The sequence below is a fragment of the Canis lupus genome, chromosome 35, assembly GCF_003254725.2.
Source record: "Canis lupus dingo isolate Sandy chromosome 35, ASM325472v2, whole genome shotgun sequence".
Taxonomy (NCBI): domain Eukaryota; kingdom Metazoa; phylum Chordata; class Mammalia; order Carnivora; family Canidae; genus Canis; species Canis lupus.
In genome coordinates this window covers 5,058,161-5,079,297 of record NC_064277.1, presented here as the reverse complement: position 1 = coordinate 5,079,297, position 21,137 = coordinate 5,058,161, and the positions used below count along the sequence as shown (strand labels likewise).

At 39.4% G+C, this 21,137-nt stretch overlaps 1 protein-coding gene and 1 long non-coding RNA gene across 8 annotated transcripts in view; both read right to left on the bottom strand.

Annotated features, from left to right (window-relative positions):
- The window catches only part of CDYL (chromodomain Y like), a 229,924-nt gene that overhangs the window by 83,702 nt on the left and 125,085 nt on the right, over window positions 1–21,137 (bottom strand). The window lies entirely within an intron of this gene.
- Window positions 5,955–9,578, bottom strand: LOC125754407 (uncharacterized). Its single transcript, XR_007408504.1, has 2 exons — window positions 9,373–9,578; window positions 5,955–6,046 (listed from the first exon to the last, which is right to left on the bottom strand). It is a non-coding gene; the product is annotated as an uncharacterized LOC125754407 (long non-coding RNA).

Below are 21,137 nucleotides of genomic sequence, written 5' to 3'. Positions count from 1 at the left end.
GTTCCCAAGACATAAGGAAATGCAAGAGATCCCTCGAGAACTGTGCACCAACGCTCTCTACCCCTTGTATTCACACTGTCTTGGCTTCTGGCACATTTTCCTAAGTATACCACTCCATCAGCTGCTGTGATCAATCTGACCATTAGAGGCTGGGACCAAATCCATTCAATTTATCTCACACAGCACTTAATTAAAGCTACTATCTGTAGGACTCCAAGCATCAGAATGAGCTACCCGGCGGTCTTGTCTTTAACCAGGCCTCCAGTGTCCTGGACCCAGGTGGCTGAACAAATCCCATAAACAATTAGGATCTATCTCAAAAAGCCACGTGGCTTTCTCCTTAAGTTTCTGAATTGATTTTTCCTCTTGCTCTGGGGCATTAATACAGGTACAACGGGACGCATTAGTAATTGCATAAGCTCTGTCTTCGCCCACAAGGAGGAAATCCAGAGCAATTCTAGCATCCATACAACCCCGGCCAGTGAGCTGAGGCTGACTTGAACATCTTCCAGGGCCAAGGCATTTTTACTGCTCACTTCAGAGAAAGCCAGCAACAAATTTCCTACTACTTTTTCTATGGCTCTCATAGTAGGGCTAACTCTCTGCAGGAAATAGTAAGTCAATTATCCCTCCAGCAATTTGCTCTGAGTAATCAAGAGTAGCCTCATTTTGGAGATCTCCACAGTCTTATGAGGGTTCTATGACCTACTGGCTGCTTTTCTTTAACCACTTCTAAGTCTTCAGTGACCACCCTCAGGGTCTAAGTCACCACGTGTGTGGGAGAGAAACATGTTAATTTCTGGATTTTATACAAATACAGTCCCAATGGTGCACATGTTGGTCCTGGAAAGTATTGTTTTCGGTGACTGGGGTTCCTCCAAGTGGCCCTTCCATACACTGAAAGTGCCTCCAACACAGCTTTTCAGTTTGTTATGGCTTACGGTTCAGTTAAAATAATTATCTTGTCCTTGGTTTTCGGAGGGACCGCCTGAGAGCAGTCCCTTGCAAAAATTTGAGAGAACCACACCCAGCTCTCTTCCCCAAGTGTCAGCACTGGTGCCTTCCCTCCAACACCACATGTTCCTATTACGGCACCTGCTTGTCAATCACACCTTACCCACACCCAGACCTCTGCAATGAAGGGCCAGGTACAGGAGAAGTGAGGGCATTTTTCTGCAGCTCACACAGTCTTCCACCTTGGCCAATGTGGACCCTGTTGGTAACTCAGTGAGCAGCAGGATTAAAATAAGTGGTCGTTATCCTAATAATCTAGGTTCCCCCTATAAGTCCAGCAAGACAATTAATTCAGGTGGCTAGAGCAGAATTAAATTCAAATTCCCTAAATCCCCATTGGCTCGGCTGTCACCCAAAGCAGTCTGCAGTTGCTGTTATGGGAAAAAAGATACCCATGAATGATCAAGGATGGAATCTAGAATTTTTGAAATGGATATATAAAAAACGTCTCATAACTTTTGTCCTAATCAAAACCCAGGTAGCGGCTAAGATGAAATGATCCCTTCCTGGGGAAACCTATATTCAGTGATCCAATTGCTTTGCTATGTTTAGAGTAGGAGGGGATGAGATGAAGGAGACAGAGTCAGAAACCTTTCTGCATGGGTTTCGAAGAGCCTAGTCCAATTCCCCCTGATGCCATATGCTATCTGTGGATGGTAGGGAACATGGAAGGCCCACTGAATGCCTTAATGGTAAGTCTATTACTAAGTGGCACTGGAGATAAAGGTATACTGATGTCAGACTGCACATGGTCTGGGAGGCTGAAAATATGGCACAGATTAGTTTCACAGGTCACTAGGTATGGCCAAAGCTGGCCAGTCGCACTAGAACAGCAACATCATAAGTGAAAGTGTCCAGAGTCGGGAGGCACCCATTAGCTCTGAGTAAGGCTCAAACGTCCCATGTAATCAGCCTGCCAAGAGGCAGGTGGGGCAAAGGCCCATGTGATATGGGTCCCCTGTCAGGCAATTAGGTAAATGTTTGGCAGGAATCGTTATGTTGGACATGCAGTGGTCACGTGTGCACCAGAAACAGGAGAGCTTTTATAAGGCCTCCAGTCTGTGATGGCAGATGTGTTGTCATGTCTGGCACAATGACAGCCTAGATGGTGCCGGCTTAACCAGCAGCTTGATTCCAGCTGGTCTCATCAGACAGCAGGCACTTACCAGGGGTGTCTACATGAGCAACTACATGAGTGACTCAAAACAGTCCAGAATTTTCCAAGTGGCAGACCGAAGGCTAAGCCACAGCCCAGGAGCCAGTCCACATCTCACAGGGTTCACCAAGGGCAGAACTGAGCAGAGCACTGAGCACCGCCCTGAGGTTTGCCTACTGAGCAGAGCAACCGCTTCCCATCTCAAGAGCAGGTGATGCGGATGAAGCACCATCAGTTTTCAGCTCAACTGAACCATGAGTGAACCAGGCTTGGCATCTCAGGGAACTCTGCGAATCAAGGATCCTACTGAGCCAGTGGCTTGGGTTAGGGTGAAGGAGCGGGGGATACAGGTTCCTTCCACTTTTCACATAAAGCTAACGTGCCACTGGGACCAGGCATCTAGTTCTTCAATACGGCATTTCCGTTGAACAATCCAGGCCTGTTGGGCCCTTCCCATTGGGGTAGTCACTGATTCCAAATTCACCACTCAAAATTAGAGTATTGGGCCTGAGACTTACAAGACCTCCATGGCACAGGCATTCAATTTCGACGAGGGCCTGGCAGCAAGGTGAGAACAAGCTAGCTGCCTTTCAAAAGGGGTGTACCTGCAGCCAAGACAGCTGCAGACCTCTGGACAGCTTCCAACACAACCTGCTAGACTTGGCCTCAGAGGATGCTGATTTGCAAGTTGGCCTATATAATGGACCAAGTAGAATAATGCCCAAGTGAGGCATGCACTGTCTCCAACCTCCAAAGCTCAATAAAGCACTGGACTTCCTTTCTCATGTGGGGGTTAAAGAGAGAAAAATTATTGTTGAGTGCACACGGGGGTCCAAACCATGAGTCTGCCCATAAAGTTGCTACTTTACAAAGCAAGTAGACCTCTCAATTTTGTTGGGAGTCAGTCACTCTTGCTGGTGGTGATACTGCAGGCAAGGCTTTTGAGACCGAGGCCTCTGACATGCCTACCAGGACACTACCCATAGAGTGAAAGCTGTGATTCCAGAGGGCAAGGGCAGTCAGTCTAAATCCTAACCTACTCACTATGGGCAATCTGCAGAGGAACTTACATACCCCCAAAGATGTACTACAATCTACACAAAGTTCCTTCTGATTGGGAGACTCCTCCCTGAAACTTACAGGATAGGGAAGCCTGTAGTACCAACACATCAATTCCCACAACAGATTCCGATATATAGCAACAGGACACTGAACTGACCCAATGCGCTCTACCCAAGAGGTCACGTTAACTTCTTCCCCCATTGTACAAAGCTTGACCAAAGCCCATCAGCTGAATTCAGGTCCCACCTACTCCTGCAAGACTGGACAGGATGGTGACTTGGGTGGCTGTACTCAAGAGATTTAAAAATGTTTGAGCTCCTCCCCTGTCCAAAGTTCCTAGAATATGGGGTGGATGTGTATGCAATCCCCTTTGAGGACAGGCAGGGCTTGGTCAGACCCCTAAACATCTTCCCCTAAAGCAGCTGGGGTCCAAGCAGAGGTGGAGAGAGGGTCAGGGGTGCAGAGAGAGGGAAAGGTGCTGTATTGGTAAGTAAGCACATTCGAGTAGCACGGCAGCTCCTCCTGGCTCAACCACACTTCTAGTGTTTTCAGTCCATTGTAATGAAGCCCTTTACCAGGTGGCAAGGCCATCACTGACATCACTGATTTCAGCAGTCTCATCTGGCTGGGGCCAGTCTGCACATTTTGGTTGATTCAAGCCTGACTTGCTGAGCAGCAATTTCACGGCGTGTGACTAAACTATGGCTATTCGATGCTCCACTGTCCTGACATCTTACATGGTTTTAGCAGAAAGGCCAGGGGAGAATTTTCCAGGCAGAGAGGCTGATGGCAACAATTTATCTCCAACTTTTAGGGCTTCTCACTCCTTAGTGGGTCACCTTCATCAACACTAGAAATCCAATTTGGGGCAGTCAAAACCCCAGGAATACCAGTCATTGTATCATCAATATTTTCCCACTGGTATTTGTCTGTCTCTGGGAAATCTCCAAGAGGGCCAAACCTACCCCTCTGGCAGCCAGAACCCACTGAACAAACAAAAAAAAAACCTGAGCCTTTTACTGTCACCTCCCGATAGACCTGATGGTGGCATGACAGTGTTGGAGAAACGGTGCAGCAGGGCTTCCTCGCTGTTCCTGCTTTAACAAGTCCCAACCCCTCATCTCCCAAGAGAACCAGCCAAAGTCCTAACAATCCACCTGCTTTCTGCCCATCGAGGTTGTGACTTTCGGTCCTTTAACCATTCGAGAAGGGCCAGTACCGTCTGCCCATCAAACCAGTGAGGATGTCCTCCTGTCCAGGAAGGAGGTACAATAATCAGAGCAGTGTTTGGCAGCTGTGATCCAATGTGACCACGTAGCAAGGAGGTCAGTGTGCAATCACCTCCCACAATGAAGTAGACAACCATTTATTGCCAGGTTGAGGAGCTGGTCAACATGTCAAGCTACTGATCTTCATGGATTTCCCTCAAATCTCTTCAACTGACCCAGGAGGCTTTCATCCTTCCCTTTGAGAAAACCACATCCTTGTCAGCTTCCTGTCACCATAACTGAAACTGTTAAGAACTGCGACTGGTTTGTGATTTTACACTATTTGCAAGCTAACAAGTGAGCCTGCCAGTTTCATGGATGTGGGAGGAGGCAAGAGACTCCAGAGTCACAGATAAGAGGACTTCTGCTACTCACAGCAATTTGAATAGTCAGAGTACCAGCATCTTCTTTTTACAGTTCCCCGAGCCCCAGTTCCACAGGATGACACACGAGGGCCATACAATGTTTATGTTATGAGAGGAATATTGAGCTTGGGAAGCTGAGTTTTTTTTTATGATGGACAGTGAGTGTGCTTGCCCCAACTGCTGGTGGGAGAAACTACTGTTGTCCTCTACACAAACATCCCTAAATGATGTTCAAGGCAGGGGGTGAGGGAGGTGCAGGAACTGGATGAAGGTGGCCAAAAGGTATAAACTTCCAGTTATAAGATAAATAAGTACTGGTGATTTAATGTACAACGTGACTAGTTAACACTGCTGTATGGTATCATTTGACAGCTGCTAAGAGAGTAGATCCTAATAGTTCTCATCACATGGAAAAGAATTTTTTTCTCCTTTTTTGTATCTATATGAGATGATGGATGTTAACTTACTGTGGTAATCATTTTGCAAAATATACATCAGGTCATTATGCTGTGCACTTTACACTTTTTTTTAATTTATTTAATCACGAGAGACATGGAGAGAGAGAGAGGCAGAGACACAGGCAGAGGGAGAAGCAGGCTCCATGCAGGGAGCCCGATGTGGGACCCAATCCCGGGTCCCCAGGATCATGCCCTGGGTTCACGACGGCGCTAAACTGCTGAGCCACTGGGGTTGCCCTGTGCACTTTAGACGTATACAATGCTGTATGTCAATTCTCTTTCAATAAAACCAAAAGAAAAGATGTTCATGAATTAAAAGAATATTGTTAAACAATAAATGTTCTCAAATGCATCTCAAATTCAGACAATCTCAATAATAATCCCAGTAAACTTTTGTGTGTAAACTGCCAAGAAGATTTTAATATTCACATAGAAAAGCAACAACCTGAAAAGAAACCCTAGGGAATCTTGAAAAGAAAAAAGTAGCTGTACAGCATTACTTTGAGACCTACTACCATAAAGCAACAGATTTCAAAGAGTATGGTCCTGATACAAGGCCTACAGAGAGATCACTGACATAGAGCAGATAGCAAGGGAGCCCGAAGTAGACTCTCACTGATATGACCATAGATTCATTCATTCATTTATTTTTGGTAGGAAAAGCTTCCAAAGCAATCTATTTGGTTGAGTCCTTCCAGTAATTGGTGCTGCGATACTGGTTATCTATAGGTTAAAAAAAAAAAAAAAAAAGTGAATCACAACTGTTATCACAACTTCTATACACAGAAATTGATTCAAGATTTATTACAAGTTTAATTATAAAAGCTGTAGGATGTCAACTTTGTGACTTGGCTTCGAGGCAAAGCTTCCTTAGGTGATAAAAAAGCACTAACCTGAAAGAAAGAAAACTGATAAACCAGACTTCATCAAAACACCATGATGACAAAATGTATAAACAAGTCATATATTGGAGATACTGTCCATAAAGATATCTTCAAGGACTGGTCCCAATGTCTAATAAAGGATTCTTATCATTCAATGACGACAAAATAGAATTAAGAAGCGGGCAAAAGTTCTGGGCACGCATTTCCAAAAGAAGACATGATAATGGCCAATAAACACAGTGAAAAGTGATGAATATCATCATTCTTGAGGAACAGATAGATTAAAAAATATGAGATACTACACACCCATTAAAATGGCCAACATGAAAACACACCAATGATGACCAACTGAGATATTCACACACTGTTGGGAAGATTTTAAAATGGTACAGCCATTTTGGTAAAAGGTCTGACAGCATTTTATAAAACTAAACAAATACCTAGCCAATGATCCAGTAATTCTAATCCTAATTACTCACTCAAAAGGAATGAAAACATAGGTCTGCAAAAGATTTGTACAAAGCTATTTATAGCAGCTTGGTTCATAATGGCCCCAAACCAGAGAGAGCCCAAAGTTCCACCAAGTGACTGGACACAGTGTGGTAAGTACAGACAGTATCTTCTAACAAAAGAAAGCATTCAACTAGTGATGCATACAAGAACATAGCTGAGCCTCAAAAACATGCTAAATGAGAAAGTCTTACTCAAAAGAATACTCATTGCATAATTCCATTTAAATGGAAATTCTTAAACAGGCCACAAACAAACAAACAAACCCCATACCCTGTTAAAAAAAATGAAAGCAAAACAAAGGTTGGTGGGGAATTGATTGGGGGATTAAGGGGGAGCATCAGAGAACTTCCTGCGGTGACAGCTTTCTAGCTTAATAAGCACTTCTGGAGTACACAGGTATGTCTGTGCCTTTGTTATTATTAATAAGCTCAGCAAATGGTATCGTATTTAAGACTGGTGCATCGCATGGTTAGAAAATTTTATATCAAAGGAAAAAAGCTATAAACAATACGAAATTCTAGTTAATGAAATGCATGCTAATCAAGTTTTGTATAGGGAAATGCCCTGAAGTCAGCGTTTACTTTGAAATGTGTCAACAAATGAGATGATGGATGGAGAACAGGCCAAAAAATAAAATGTTTGTGGAAGAACATGTACTAGGCATATGAATGATCTCTGTAAAATTCTTTCATCTTAGATGTCTAAAACTTTTTTGTAATTAAAAAATCGCGAGAAAAAGTCAATGTTGATTCTTGATTTTAAAAACTCAGAAATAAAGGAATCTATAAACTACTAGGAAAAAGAAGTGAATTCAGTAAAGTCACAGGATTAAATTTTAAAAATCCAAATGAATGTTATGAATTTCTATATAACAGTAGTAAATGATAAGAAAATGGAAAAAACTCCATTTATAATATAATCAAAAAGCAAAATTAATATGAATATATTTAATAAAAATGCCTAAAACACCTATACTGAACATGACAAAACATGGTGGACAGAAATTGAATACTTCTAAATTGAGAGACGTGTCTGTTGGCAGACTCAATATAATTTAGTTGTCTATTTTTCCAAAACTGATACAGATGCAACATAATCCCAATAAAAACACCCCCAAAGCTTTTTAATAGAAATTGAAAAAGCTGACTCCAAAGTTTTATACATAGCCAGGACAATCTTGAAAAAGCAGCACAAAGTTGGACGGCTTATGTTACCTAAATTCAAGACTGACTCTGCTGGCTAAAATTAAAACAAGGGTAAATGTTGATGAGGATGCAGAACACCTGGGACTCTCAAACTCTGCTGGCGAGTATGGAAAATGTCACAAACACTCTGGAAAACTGGCGCTTCCTACCTCAGCAATTCTCTTCCTAGGTATTGTACCCAAGAGAAATGGGAACAAAGGGCAACAGTAAGCCTTATGCAAGAATGTCCACAGCAGCCCGAGGTGAGGGCCAGGAAACCCTGCAGAGTGCAGGCACACAAGGAAGCATACTCACGCCACGGACTGCCGCTCCCAATAGAAGAGCACTACCACGGATTCATGTAGCAACGCGGATGAATCCAAACATCAGGCTGAGCAGAGGACATGAGACCCAACGGGATCTGTCCTATGTGGTTCCACTTGTATAGGGCCCCAGAAGAAGCAAAACCCACCTGTGCAACAGTGGCCGTTTGTGGCTGGGGTGGGGGCCGCAGTGGGGTGCGAAGAGGGGGATGGATGGAGGCACAAGGAACTAAAGTGGTGAAAATGTTCTCTCTGTCTCTAGCAAGACGGGGGTGCCACAGGTATACGTGTTTGTTAAAATTCATCTAGCTGTACATTTAGGCCTTTATCGCATGGGAGTCATACCTCATTGAACAAACTTAACAGGAAAAAACCTAGGCGGCTCTCAGCCTGGGATGAGTCAGGGAATGAAAAGATGCTTCTGGCAGAAAACATCTGCAACCGCTGCTGCCTCCTCCCGGGCAGAGCTTCCCGCCCTGGGCAGAGCCCGCTGGTTCCCAGGGCAGAAGAGTAGGGAAGGTCCTGCCAAGCTTCAGCCCAAAGCTGGCAGTGGCAGGTCTGAACAGAAGCACTGAAAACATGTGACTGGATATATATAGGTGTATATATCTACAGAATCACCATCAAATAAAACTGACAAGCTATGGAAAGTACAGATTAAGAGGCTATTAATCTTACTGCAGAAAAAGCCCTTTCAAATCAGTAAGGTCAGCACTGTGATAAAGCAGGTGCAGAACTGTGAGTAAGCAATTCGTATATGAAAATACAAACGGCAATAAGCCTATGACAACGTTTAACCTCACCAAGGTAAGATGTCACTTCTGTCGGTCAGGCTTACGAGGGTGTGAAGAAGCTACTTTCTTAACTGCTAAGGGGGTGCATGTGTTATTTTATGGAGGGCAATTTAACAATGAACGTCAAGAAGGGTTGTCAACAATCTTCCTCTGTATGTGAGAATTTAGTTAAGGAATAAACTCAAGGAACTAACTGAAGACATGCTCCGGGGCGCTCGTGGGGCACACACAGGGGAACAGATGAGGTGAAATCTGCAGGCTCGAGTCTGTGATCACCCTCCCACCCCTGGCCCTCGCCGGGAGAAGGCATCTCCTCGATGGCTTCCACCAGGCTCTCAGAGCCCTGCTCACCGGGAGATGGGTGCCCATAGGCACACTGAATCTCAGCTCTGAATTCTTTCAATAATGACTGGTAAAATCCTGTGTTATTCGGTCTTCATCAATTTATTCTTGAAGGAGGTAGAATCAAGGTGTAAGAATTTTCAGTGGCCGTGTTTCCCAAAGGGTTAAATGTAAGTCAATCTTCTGACCAAAAACAAAGGAGAAATGCTATGATTTAGGTTGTTAGTAAATGTGGATTTCCACCTGCCCCAACAAAAATGTACGGAACAGTTATCATCACGGTCCACACCTTCCCCCTCCCATAAGAATACCAGATACTCCAGCAACGTGATGCCTCTCAGTACATACACATGAAGGTGTGCGGAGGTCCTATGTACCCATCCTCTTCCTCCTTAACGTGAGATTCAGAATTCTATCTATACACAGAGTAAAGTGATTCCTTTGGCTGTAAGTGGCAACACTCACCACATCTATCCATTTTTTCTTATGCGACTTTACACAAGTAAAAATGGATTAAAAAATGTTTGAAGGTTAAGTCATTTAGAAATCTTACCAGTAAGTCACATTTCTGGTGTTTTGTTCTGAATAAGAGTAGGATGGTATCTGGTACAAATAAAACCACTTGCTTCTTGCATACTTGACAAACAAATCACAAACTGAATCAGATCTATATGTGTGTAATGTATAAACAAGGCTGAATGAGAACTTTTCGTGCACAGCTGCTACAACTGAAAACCTATAAAAACATATTCATAACAACTGTATTACTCTTCAGATACCTCAAAATAGAATAAAGCATTTGTTGTTTCCACTGACAACACAAACCAAAAATGCTAAAGAGGGAGCTTGAAGAAATAATAAAGAAATTTCTGTTCTGAGTCAGAATGTTTGCTGCTATGCTTTACTGTCTGGCTTTATTAAATGAATAGAGACAAAGATGAAACTGTTCAGGAACTCAAAATAGATAAACCAAGATTTCTGAGGCTGGGAATCTGGTCCTATTTTCATAACAAAACAGCAAAATTAGAAATGACAATGGTATATAGGCAAGCTTCCGTGTACTTTAAATTATAAAAACCTAAAAAAAAAAAAAATTATAAAAACCTTGCCGAAGTGTGAACTTTTAAATCTAAATGTTTTACCAAAAAAGCCAAAACCTACCAAAATTAAGTTAAATAATTTTGGAATATACCGGGCACATAGTAAAAGTAACATCTGTGACAGATTTCACTGATAGTTTGATGAAAATCCCATATACTACAAGATGACTCATGAAGAAGGTACCTTTGTGTTGAAAACCTAAGTCCTCTGCTCAAGCTATGAGTACATCCACCAGAGGAATACAACCCACTCTGGGATGAAATGCAGCAAAACTGTTCTATAGCCCATAAAAGACTATTAAAACTACACAGGAATATACTTGCACACACATACTTAGACCAATGAAAAACAAATAAAGCATTTAAGAACCAGAATATAATTGCTTTGGCCAAAACCCAAAATCTCAACTCCTGCACAGAGATCCCAGGTGCTATTATGGTAGTCATATTCCAGTTCCACAATGCAGGCTCCCAGTAGCATCTGTCAGAATGCCAATGAGGAATACTCAAGGTCAGTGCAAAGGGGTAACAGGAACTTTGGTTAGGGTTAGGGTTAGCATGAACATTAGAGACAGCATGAACCAGGTTGGGTTTTTTTTTTTTTTTTTTTGCGAGAAAGTACTCTTTTATATATCCTCCAAAGCCCCATCTAGATAAGGCTATTTAAGGGTAGACACAACACTGCCAAATGTAACTTTTATACAAAACCGTAACAAGCTACAAACTATCATGGAAGTAGTAGTCAATATATGCAGATTTTAACTAAGTTGGACAAACTCACTTTGAGATCTGCTAAATAAGAGATTCTGATTTAGAGACCCTGACAGTCTGGCTGGAGGCCCCTGAACTGAATGGATTCTAAAATCCAGTTCCACTAATCATAGTCAATCCCAACAATGCTACCAATATATATGGAGACCCTACATCTGGCTGCTTCTTTTGCTGAGGACACAGGAGGATACCAAAAACAGTATTTCTACTATTTTACATTCAAGTGAAAAAGTCAGGCTAAATAGATATGGAAGATGTTACACATATTTAAGTGCTAAAAAGAAAAAAAAAACACAGGAAGAGGACAGGGTTATGGTAGAGAGGTTGTTCAGGAGGAGGTGAGCCACTGCTGCGTGAGTGAGGAACAGCAAGAAGGCCAGCAAGGCTGAAGTGGAGCTAACAAGGGATAAATGGAGAAGACCAGTACAAGAATGCTAGAGGTGGGGATAGAGGGTGGGGAAGGGATTATTTAGTGCCCTGTAGGAAGTATATATTTGGGGTTTGCTTTCAGTAAGATGGAAGCCATGGAAAGGTTTTGGGCAGATGGTACCTATTTTACATCTCAGAATTATAAGTTCAGCAACCCTGTGGAAACAAGGAAGAATGACTGGTAGGCTACTGTGATAATCCAGTGAAAGAAGGTGTCACATGGACTAGAGTGGTGATACAGTACAGCTGGTGAGAAGTAGCTGCATTTGGAGTCCAATTTAAAGGAGTGCTAATAAGATTTCCTAATGGACAGAAAGCAAGATATGAAAGAACACAAAAAGTGAAGGTTAACCAAGATACCTGGCCTGAGTAAATGAAAAGGTGGAGTTGACATTTACTGGGATGTGAGAAGACAAAAGAGTTCATTTTAAAGACATTCAGAGCAGAAGCAGAATAGGCCATTTGATTTACATATTTGGAACGCATACTAAAGAAAGAAATTTGGAATTTGTAGGCATTAAAAGTCATTAAATCTGAGATCAAGAAGGGAGTAAAGATAAAGATGGATAAAGAAAAAAAGGAAGGCGTTTGAGGAGTGGGCCCTAAAATACGCATTTACAAGACAGAACAAGACTCCAGCAGAGATTACAAAGAAAGAATAAAGGAGTGGTGTTGGAAGAGATCCAATAAAGTGGTTCCCAGAAGCCAAGTATTTTAAAGAGGAGTCAATGATCACACCACTGATCTTAATGGACTAAATCAGACTTGGAAGAGTGGGACTTCCAGCTCTGGAGGAATGAAAGGTTGACAAATCCTTACCACTGAAAAAAACCACTATAAAACTTGGAAGTGGTCAAACCATTCCAGGCTTCTGGAAATCCAATAAAAGCAAACAACAGATTGAGAAACATATACCCATGAAGAATTGCTGAACTTGGGGTAAGAGTGGAAGCTGGTGGCCCTGTTGCCTGGGGCTGCTCCCACCACTGCTCCAATAGCACGGTAGTTCTACCGCCATGGGGCTGGCCTCGAAAGCCTACAGGTTGGCTGTCAAGGGGGCTGACATGATTTGAAGCAAAGGGCAGAAAACCCAAGCCAGGAAACAGAAGCTCTCCTAGTGAGAGGCTGGCGTCCTGCATGTGACAGAATGGAGGAACTGGTAGAAATTTAAACTGAGACTGAGATTCTGGAAATGAGATCATGCCTTGAAGAGTCTGATGAACACTCCACATGCCCCAAATACAGTGGACATTCAAGAGAACTAGCACAGAATAAAACCTAGGGTAGCCCTGAAAGCTGTCTGAACTTTGAATGTACTCCCAAACCAAGCATAAATCGAATGCAGAGGGTGGAAGTCTTATGGGCTCGAGGTGTCTAAACCAAAACATGGCCCACAGATAAACTATGCAGACTGGCCCCTATAAAGTCTGGCCAAAAATAAAGATAAGAACTGGGATGGAGATAGTTGGAACAGAGAAGTCAGTGGCCACACAATGTAGGGTTGACAAGATTGCTCAGATTACACCCAGGTAAGTGGCTTAAAACATTCTCTCTCTCTCTCTCTCTCACACATACATACACACACACACACACACACACACACACACACAAACACACAAATGAAAAAAATTCCCAGAAAAAAATTAAAACCCTGAAATAAACGTAAAACACCAGGAAAATAGGAGTCACATTAAGGTAAAAACCGTCCATGGAAACCATCTTTCAGTTGTCCCATAATTTGGATTTAGCAGAAAAATACTACAATTATTATAAATACATTTAAAGACTTGGGAAAAAACACATGTAAAGAAAAGAAAAAGTGATGAAAATGACTCAAACAGGAAATAAGAAATAGACTATCAAATAAACAAAAATTCTAGAGTTGAAAAACACAGTAGTAACTGAAATGAAAAAAATCACTAGCAGATCTGAGATGGAAGAAGACTGAGAGATCACACAGACTTTATCCAAATTGAAGGAGAGAAAAAAAGATAGAAAAAAAGAGACAGAGACAGAGAGATGGTGCTATATTTTTTAAATAATGGCTGAAAATATTCCAAATATGATAAAAAGCAATTATTCATAGATTCAAGCTCAACAGAACCCAATTAATATCAATTAAAGAGTTCTTCAGAGATATAATAAATCAATGGAAGCTAAAACAAAAAATATCTTGGAAGTAATAGGAAAAATAACAAGGAAAATAACAAGTTAACATGTATTGGGGAATAAGAATATAATTAATAGTTGGCTTTTCATTAGAAACAATGGAAAACAGAAAATGGGAATGACACAAAGCACCATAAGGAAACCAGGAATTTTATATCCAGCTAAATTACCCTCCAAAACAAAACAAAACAAAACAAAACAAAACAAAACAAAAAAAAAAGAAGGCAAAATAAAGACATTCCCAAATAAATGATACTGAGAAAATCCACTGCTGGCAGAACTGTCTGGAAAAAGGAAAACAAAAAAAAACCAACAACACTACAAAAAATCTTATGGGTTAAAAGGAAGAAGACTCCAGACAGCAATGTAAAACCAGGAAAAGAAAGGAAGAGCACTGGAAATAGTAAATATGTGGGTGAATATTAAAGACTAATTAAAAATTATTTTTCTTTACTCAATTTCTTTAAATGAAACAAAAATTGTATAAAACAAGTTATAGCACTGTACCTACCTAACAATATACAATATACAGAACTCTAACAGCCCAAAGGGGGAGAAAATGGAGATATACTGGAGTACAGGTGATATGTTGATTGGAATTAAATGTAAGTGTAAATGTAAATGTTGATTGTATTAAATGTAAGTAGATTTTGAGAAGTTAAAATATATATTATAGGGCAGCCCCAGTGGCTCAGCGGTTTACCACCACCTTCAGTCCAGGGCGTGATTCTGGAGACCCGGGATCAAGTCCTATGTCAGGCTCCCTGCATGGAGCCTGCTCCTCCCTTTGCCTGTGTCTCTGCCTCTCTCTCTCTCTCTGTGTGTCTCTCATGAATAAATAAATAAAATCTTTAAAAAAAAAATACATATATATATAAAATCCTTAGAACAATCACCAAATAATCCAAAGACATAGTTTTAAAAATCATACGGATTAAAAAAAAATCATACAGATTAATGTGGTATGGGCAAAAAAAGAGTTTAACATAAGAGAACACCAGAAAGGAGAAACAAGAACAAAGCAAGAGATGAACAGAAAAGAACTAGCAGATTGAGAAACTAAATCCAGCCAAATCAATAATTACACAATGAAAGAATTAGACACTCCTAACAAAAAGCAGAGGTTATCAAGCCAGATTTTATTTTTTTAAAAAGCAACTATATACTATCTATGAGAGACTCACTTTAGATTCAAAGAAAAAAAAGAGCATACAAGTAAAAGGGCAGAAAAAGATATACCATGACTATAGTAACCACAGGAGAGTGTATTCGTATTAGAGGAAACAGACTTTTAGCCAAGAAATATGACCAGAGACTGAAAGGAGCATTTTATTATGAGAAAAGGGGTAATATTTCAGGAAGATATAATAACTATGAATGTATGTATATATCTAAAAGAGTCTTGAAATATATGAGGCAAAAATGAATATACATGAAAGGAGAAATAGACAATACTACGTTTATAGTTGGAGATTTAGTACAACTACCAGTAACTGATAGAATGAAACAGAAAATCAGCTATGATCTAGAAAATCTGAATGCTATCTATCAGCACTATCTGACGTTTACTGAAAAATCCATCCAGGAACAATAGGATACATATTGTTTCCAAGTGCACACAAACATTTACCATGTTTGAGGTAAAACAGACCATGTTTGAGGCCACACAACAAGCTTTAATAAATTTGAAAGAATTAAAGATATACAAAGAGATCCTTACTTTGACACCTAATAGTCACACTAATGAAAGCTAAAGACAGAAAAATCTTGTTCACAGACAAGGGATTAAATTAGAAATCATCAATTTTGGAAGTTTTCCAAAACTGGCCATCAAACAACACATTTCTAAAAATGGGTCCAAGAAAAAAGTGTAGGGAAATCAAAGTATTTGGAATAGAAAGAAAATGGGAAACATAGAAAAACTTATGGGAAACAGCTGATGTAGTGCTTAGAGGCAATTTTATAGCTTTAAACACCCATTTAGAAGAGAATAAAGTAAAAAAAAAAAATCAATAATCTAAGATTTCCACCTTGGGAAACAAAAACAAGAGAAAATTAAGCTCAAGGCAAGCACAAGGTAGTAAATAATAAAGATGTGAGCAGAAATCAATACAACAGCAAAAACAAGAACAAACCAAAACGTCAAAGAAACCAAAAGATAGTTCTTCAAACAGGTCAATAAAACTGATAAAACCTTTAACTAGACCAACTAAAAAAAGAAGAGAACACAAATAAGTAACATCAGAAATGAAAGAGAGGGTATCACTATCTACCTGGCAGAAATTAAGCAAAGGACTACAAGGGAAATACTAGGTATTATGAACAACTCTGCCAACAAATTAGGCAACTTAGATGAAATGGTGATATCCTAGGACATCTGAGTGGCTAAGCAGTTGAGTGTCTGCCTTTGGCTCAGGACACCAGGATCGAGTCCCATATTGGGCTCCCTGCATGGAGCCTGCTTCTCCCTCTGCCTGTGTCTCTGCCTCTCTATCTTTCATGTATAAATAAATAAATTCTTAAAAAAAAAAGAAAGAAATGGAGATATCCCAGGAAGATAAAAATTATCACAACTGACTCCAGAAGAAAGAGAAAATTTGTATAGATTTGCAAGTAAATAAGTATATTTAGTAAAGTCTTCCCACAAAGAAAAGTACAGGCTCAGATGGCTTCAGTTATGAATTGCATAAAATGTCTTAAAAAAAGAAAAAAAAATCCTATAAAAACACTGCCCCAAAATAGGAAAGACCACTTCCCAACTCATTCTATCTGAGGCCAGTATTACCCAACAGTAAAGCCAAACAAAGACATCATAAAAACAAAACTAAACAAAAGGCACCCTCTACGGAACAGCATTTTTTATAAGCATAGACACAAAAATCCCAAACCAAATTGACCAACAAACATATATATAGGACTGTATACAACATCTTACAAAACTTATTCCCCAAATGCAAGGTAGGTCAGTTGCAATCTGAAAATCAACTAATGCAATAATACACCATACTAATGGACTATAGAACAAAAGCCACATGATCACCTTAATGGCCACAGATAAAGCATTTGACAAAATACAAACTTACGACTAAACTCTCAACAAAGCAGAAGTAGAAGGGAACTTTCTTAACCTGATAAGGAAATCTACAAAAACTCAGCTAATATCATCCTTAATGTAAAAGGCTGAAGACATTCCCCTAAACATCCTAGGAACTAAAAGGGAGACGTTTATTCTTACCACTCCTATTGCCACTCCCTGTAGGCTCTACATAGCACAAAAAACACAGACTGGAAAGAAAGAAAATTGTCTCTAATTGCAGACGATGTGATTCGGTGTGAAAAAGCTAAGAAACCTACAAAATAACTATGAGAACTAATAAGTGAGTTTAGCAAGGTTGAAGGATATATAGGAAGTACATAAAAATTTTGTAAATTTATTAAAAATTAAAAACCAATACATAAAAATCAATTGTATTTCTATATGCTAGCAATGGACAATCCAAAAATGAAAATAAGCAATCTCTATTAAAAAGAATAAAAATACTTAGAAATCAACTTAATGAAAGAAGTTCAAGAATTTTACACTGAAATCTTCAAAGCATTACTGAGAGAAATTAAAGAAGATCTAAATCGCTGGGGCCTATGGGCTTCCATCTGGGGGAACTCGACAGATCTGGGAAGTGATGGGTCCTGCCGTGCCCTGTGGTAAAGAGACACCAGTACTCTGGGTGCATCTTCATAGAGTGGAAACTGGGAGAGGAAAGAATTTAAGGTTGAGGACTGTTGTGATCTGGAAGAATTTCAAATTCTTCATATGCACATAAACGTGGTATGGGGTCATGATGCTGCTTGAAACCTGTGACTAGTCATTGCAAAGTTGCTGATTCTGGAGAAGCAAGCCGCAGTGCTTTGTGTCTTTGAAACACTGCTTCAGACTCTGATTTTTGGCTGCCTTCTCATGGACCAGGTATACAGCTAACATGCCAGAGAAGAACGCCACCCTAAAGCAGCACTAACAGTTAGGGTTGCTCAGAAGATTAGCATTAACCATACAAGTACAAGTTTGGCAGTAAAACTGGAGAATGGCACCATTTGATTTTAGAAAATCTGTAGGTCGACACAGGCTCAGGACTTGTCCATGTATCAGGCTTAAATTTTCTCTTCAAGGTGCATTAATCTGATTTTGCCTAATTATTCTGCTCACCTGCAGGACCAAAGCCAACCACATCCTAAGACTGGCTCTTGCTTGAATAAGAAGCACAGAAAATATAGTCTGAATGGGACCAAAAGGAAGTTTGAGTATTTCCGTTTTTGTTTACGTCCGGGAGCAGTTCTGGCTGTGGAATCCTGCTTTACCATTATTGATCCCTTAGCTCTGGTACTGGTGATGTAGTGGTGTGACATTCCAGCTGCAAACAGATTTATACTCCCGGCGCTTGCCTTTCAATAATGATTTTAAAGTCTATACTTCATTATAAGTACTTCTTACCAGATAGATTACCCTTGCTTCACTTCATGGCAATGTTTTTTCTGGCCTCCCAAAAAGCAGTATTTCAACCATACAGAAAAATGGGAGTGGTGGTGGTGGATTATCTATTATTTTGACTGCCCACCTAACTGATCAACTTTATAGGTGATACAGGGTTTTGGTTTTGTTTTTTAAAGCAATATGATACAGCTGAAACCCAGTGAGCACCTCTCTGTGATTCCATCTCCTGTCCACTTCTCAGAGGTAACAACTATTTCAAATCTGATGTTTATCATTCTCATACATTTTTGAAGAAGTATATTACTTGTGTGTGTCTAAATAGCAATATTATTTTGCATAGTTTTAAGCTCTAGACACTCTATAATCTTCATCAGTGATTTTGTAATTAATCCATATTCATACATATAGATCTAGGTCATTCATCAAGGCTATATAGTATTCCACAGTAGGAATAATTCCCTCAGCTACATATCCATTCTCATGCACATTTGAGTTGTTTTTTTAAGAAACAGCAATGTAACAAGTATCCTTATTAACAATTCTTCATGCACATGACCTCTTCTTCTAAAGTATATATCTAGAAGAAAAATTATTAAATCAGATGGTTAGAAGCACTTTCAAGTCAACTAGATAGTATTAAATTGTCTGAAGTGGCTGGTTAACCATTAATACTCCAAATGAGCACAGTTTCTTCACCCTCAACCAGCAAACTACTATTTTAAAGTCTGACTAGCATAGAATGCTAACTTGTTTTAATTTATACTTTCTCAATAACCGGTGAGAACAGAATTTTTTTTTAAGATTTTATTTATTTATTCATGAGAGACACAGAGAGAGGGAGAAGCAGGCTCCATGCAGGGAGCCTGATGTGGGACTCGATCCCAGGTCTCCAGGATCACGCCCTGGGCCAAAGGTGGCGCTAAACCGCTGAGCCACCAGGGCTGCCCCAGAATTCTTATAAAACTTTATCTTTTATTCTGGTTTCCTTTTCTGTGAAGCCCTGTTCACATATTTTGCCCATTCTGTGGATTCTCTTTTTCAATTTGTTTATGGTTGCTTTTATGAGACTTTTGTTGTTATTGTTTTATTTTGACTAAATCCAGTTTTTTTCTTTATAATTATTGGTTCTGATGTCTTGCTTAAAAAACTCATCTCTTTCCCAAGGTCATAAAGATAGTCTTTGATACACATATAAATGGCTTCTGTACAGTGTGAGATAGGAAATCTAATTTTGTTTCTTTCTTGCTAGTTTCTACATGACTCACTTTTATGTACTATTTGCTCCCAACATCAATACCACATTGTCTAAAATGACCTTATAATAAGCATTTGGTTCATTAAGTCATTCTACCTTGTTCTATTTGAAAACTATCTTGGCTATTCCTGGCACAAAGTTCTCCCATACAAATTACAAAACGAAGTAGTATCACACAACGACAACCCAAAAAAGGGGGCAGGGAAGGAAGAAGGCAGCAGAAAAAATGAAGAATACAACATCTGATGTTGGGATTTTCATAAAAATGATTCCAAATTCATAGATTTATTTGGGAGAACTGGACATTACAGTTATAAGCCTTCCCATCCATAAGCATGGAACTTCTCCATTTATTTGGTTCTCAAATTTCCTCCAATAAAGCTTTAAAATTCTCTCCATTAAGATTTTGCATATTTTAAGTTTGTGGTTATAGTGTTGGTGCTCTTGTCAATCTTTCAAAATTATATATTCAAATTAGTACCCTGATATATATACACAGTTGATTATTTATCTTGTGTCTAACCTTACTGATGAACCCATAATTTCTAAAAATTTGTCTACCATTTTTATGCAGTCCTATTTGTGCATAAGGATAGCTTTATTTCTTGCTTTCCAGGGTTTCTACCTTGATCTATTCCCAATTTTAAAAGTTAGGTTACTTTCGACATTCTATTATTACTATGTTTAGAGGAAGGTTAAGTAGAATTTCCTAAGAGTTTTTATCAATAAAGGAAGGTAGATTTTTTAAAGTGTTTCACCTACTGAGATGCTGTATGTTAATGTAGGTTACATTAAATTTTCAAGTGTTGAACCATCTTTGCATTCCTAAAATACATTTCATTTGATCCTGCTCTTAATATACTGCTAAATTTTTAAATTGATACTCTAGAAAATTTTTTGTCTATGTTCATAGATATAACTTCTGAATCTACTAATCAACCTTAATTAACATCACTGTAAGTAGCACAACCAGACATCAGGTGCTCCTGATAGGATACAACAGAAAGGAAACAGTACTATCTCAAGTGTTCTTGCCAAAGTGATGAACGCAAATCTAACAAGCCTCTAAATCTAGTAATTATCAATTTGTAGTAAATATAGGGGAGTGGAAGATAAGTTATACGATATTACAAGGATACAATCAGCCAGACCATACTGGAGAAATTCTAGAAGACAAACGATTTGATTCCTTCAATAAATGAATAGGATGAGGGGGAAAAAAAGAGAAAGCTGAAAAATATTTAAGAGCCATGTCAACCAAATGCAAAGTAGTCATAATCTGAATTCTAATTAAGACAAACCATTTATAAAAATGGCATTTTAAAATCTACTTTTAGTCAATGTTGTTGGCACAGTAACAGTATAATTATGTTCTTAAATCCTTACAGAGATATTTACTGAAGTATTTAGCAAAGAAATGACAAAAATGGTATTTCCTCTAAAATATCCCAGAAATGACAAATGAAACTAACCAAAAAGGTATATATGAGGAAGTATAGACAAAACATGAAGGGCAAAATATTCTAATTGTTGACTGCAGATTTGTTTGCTTCAAAATATGTAG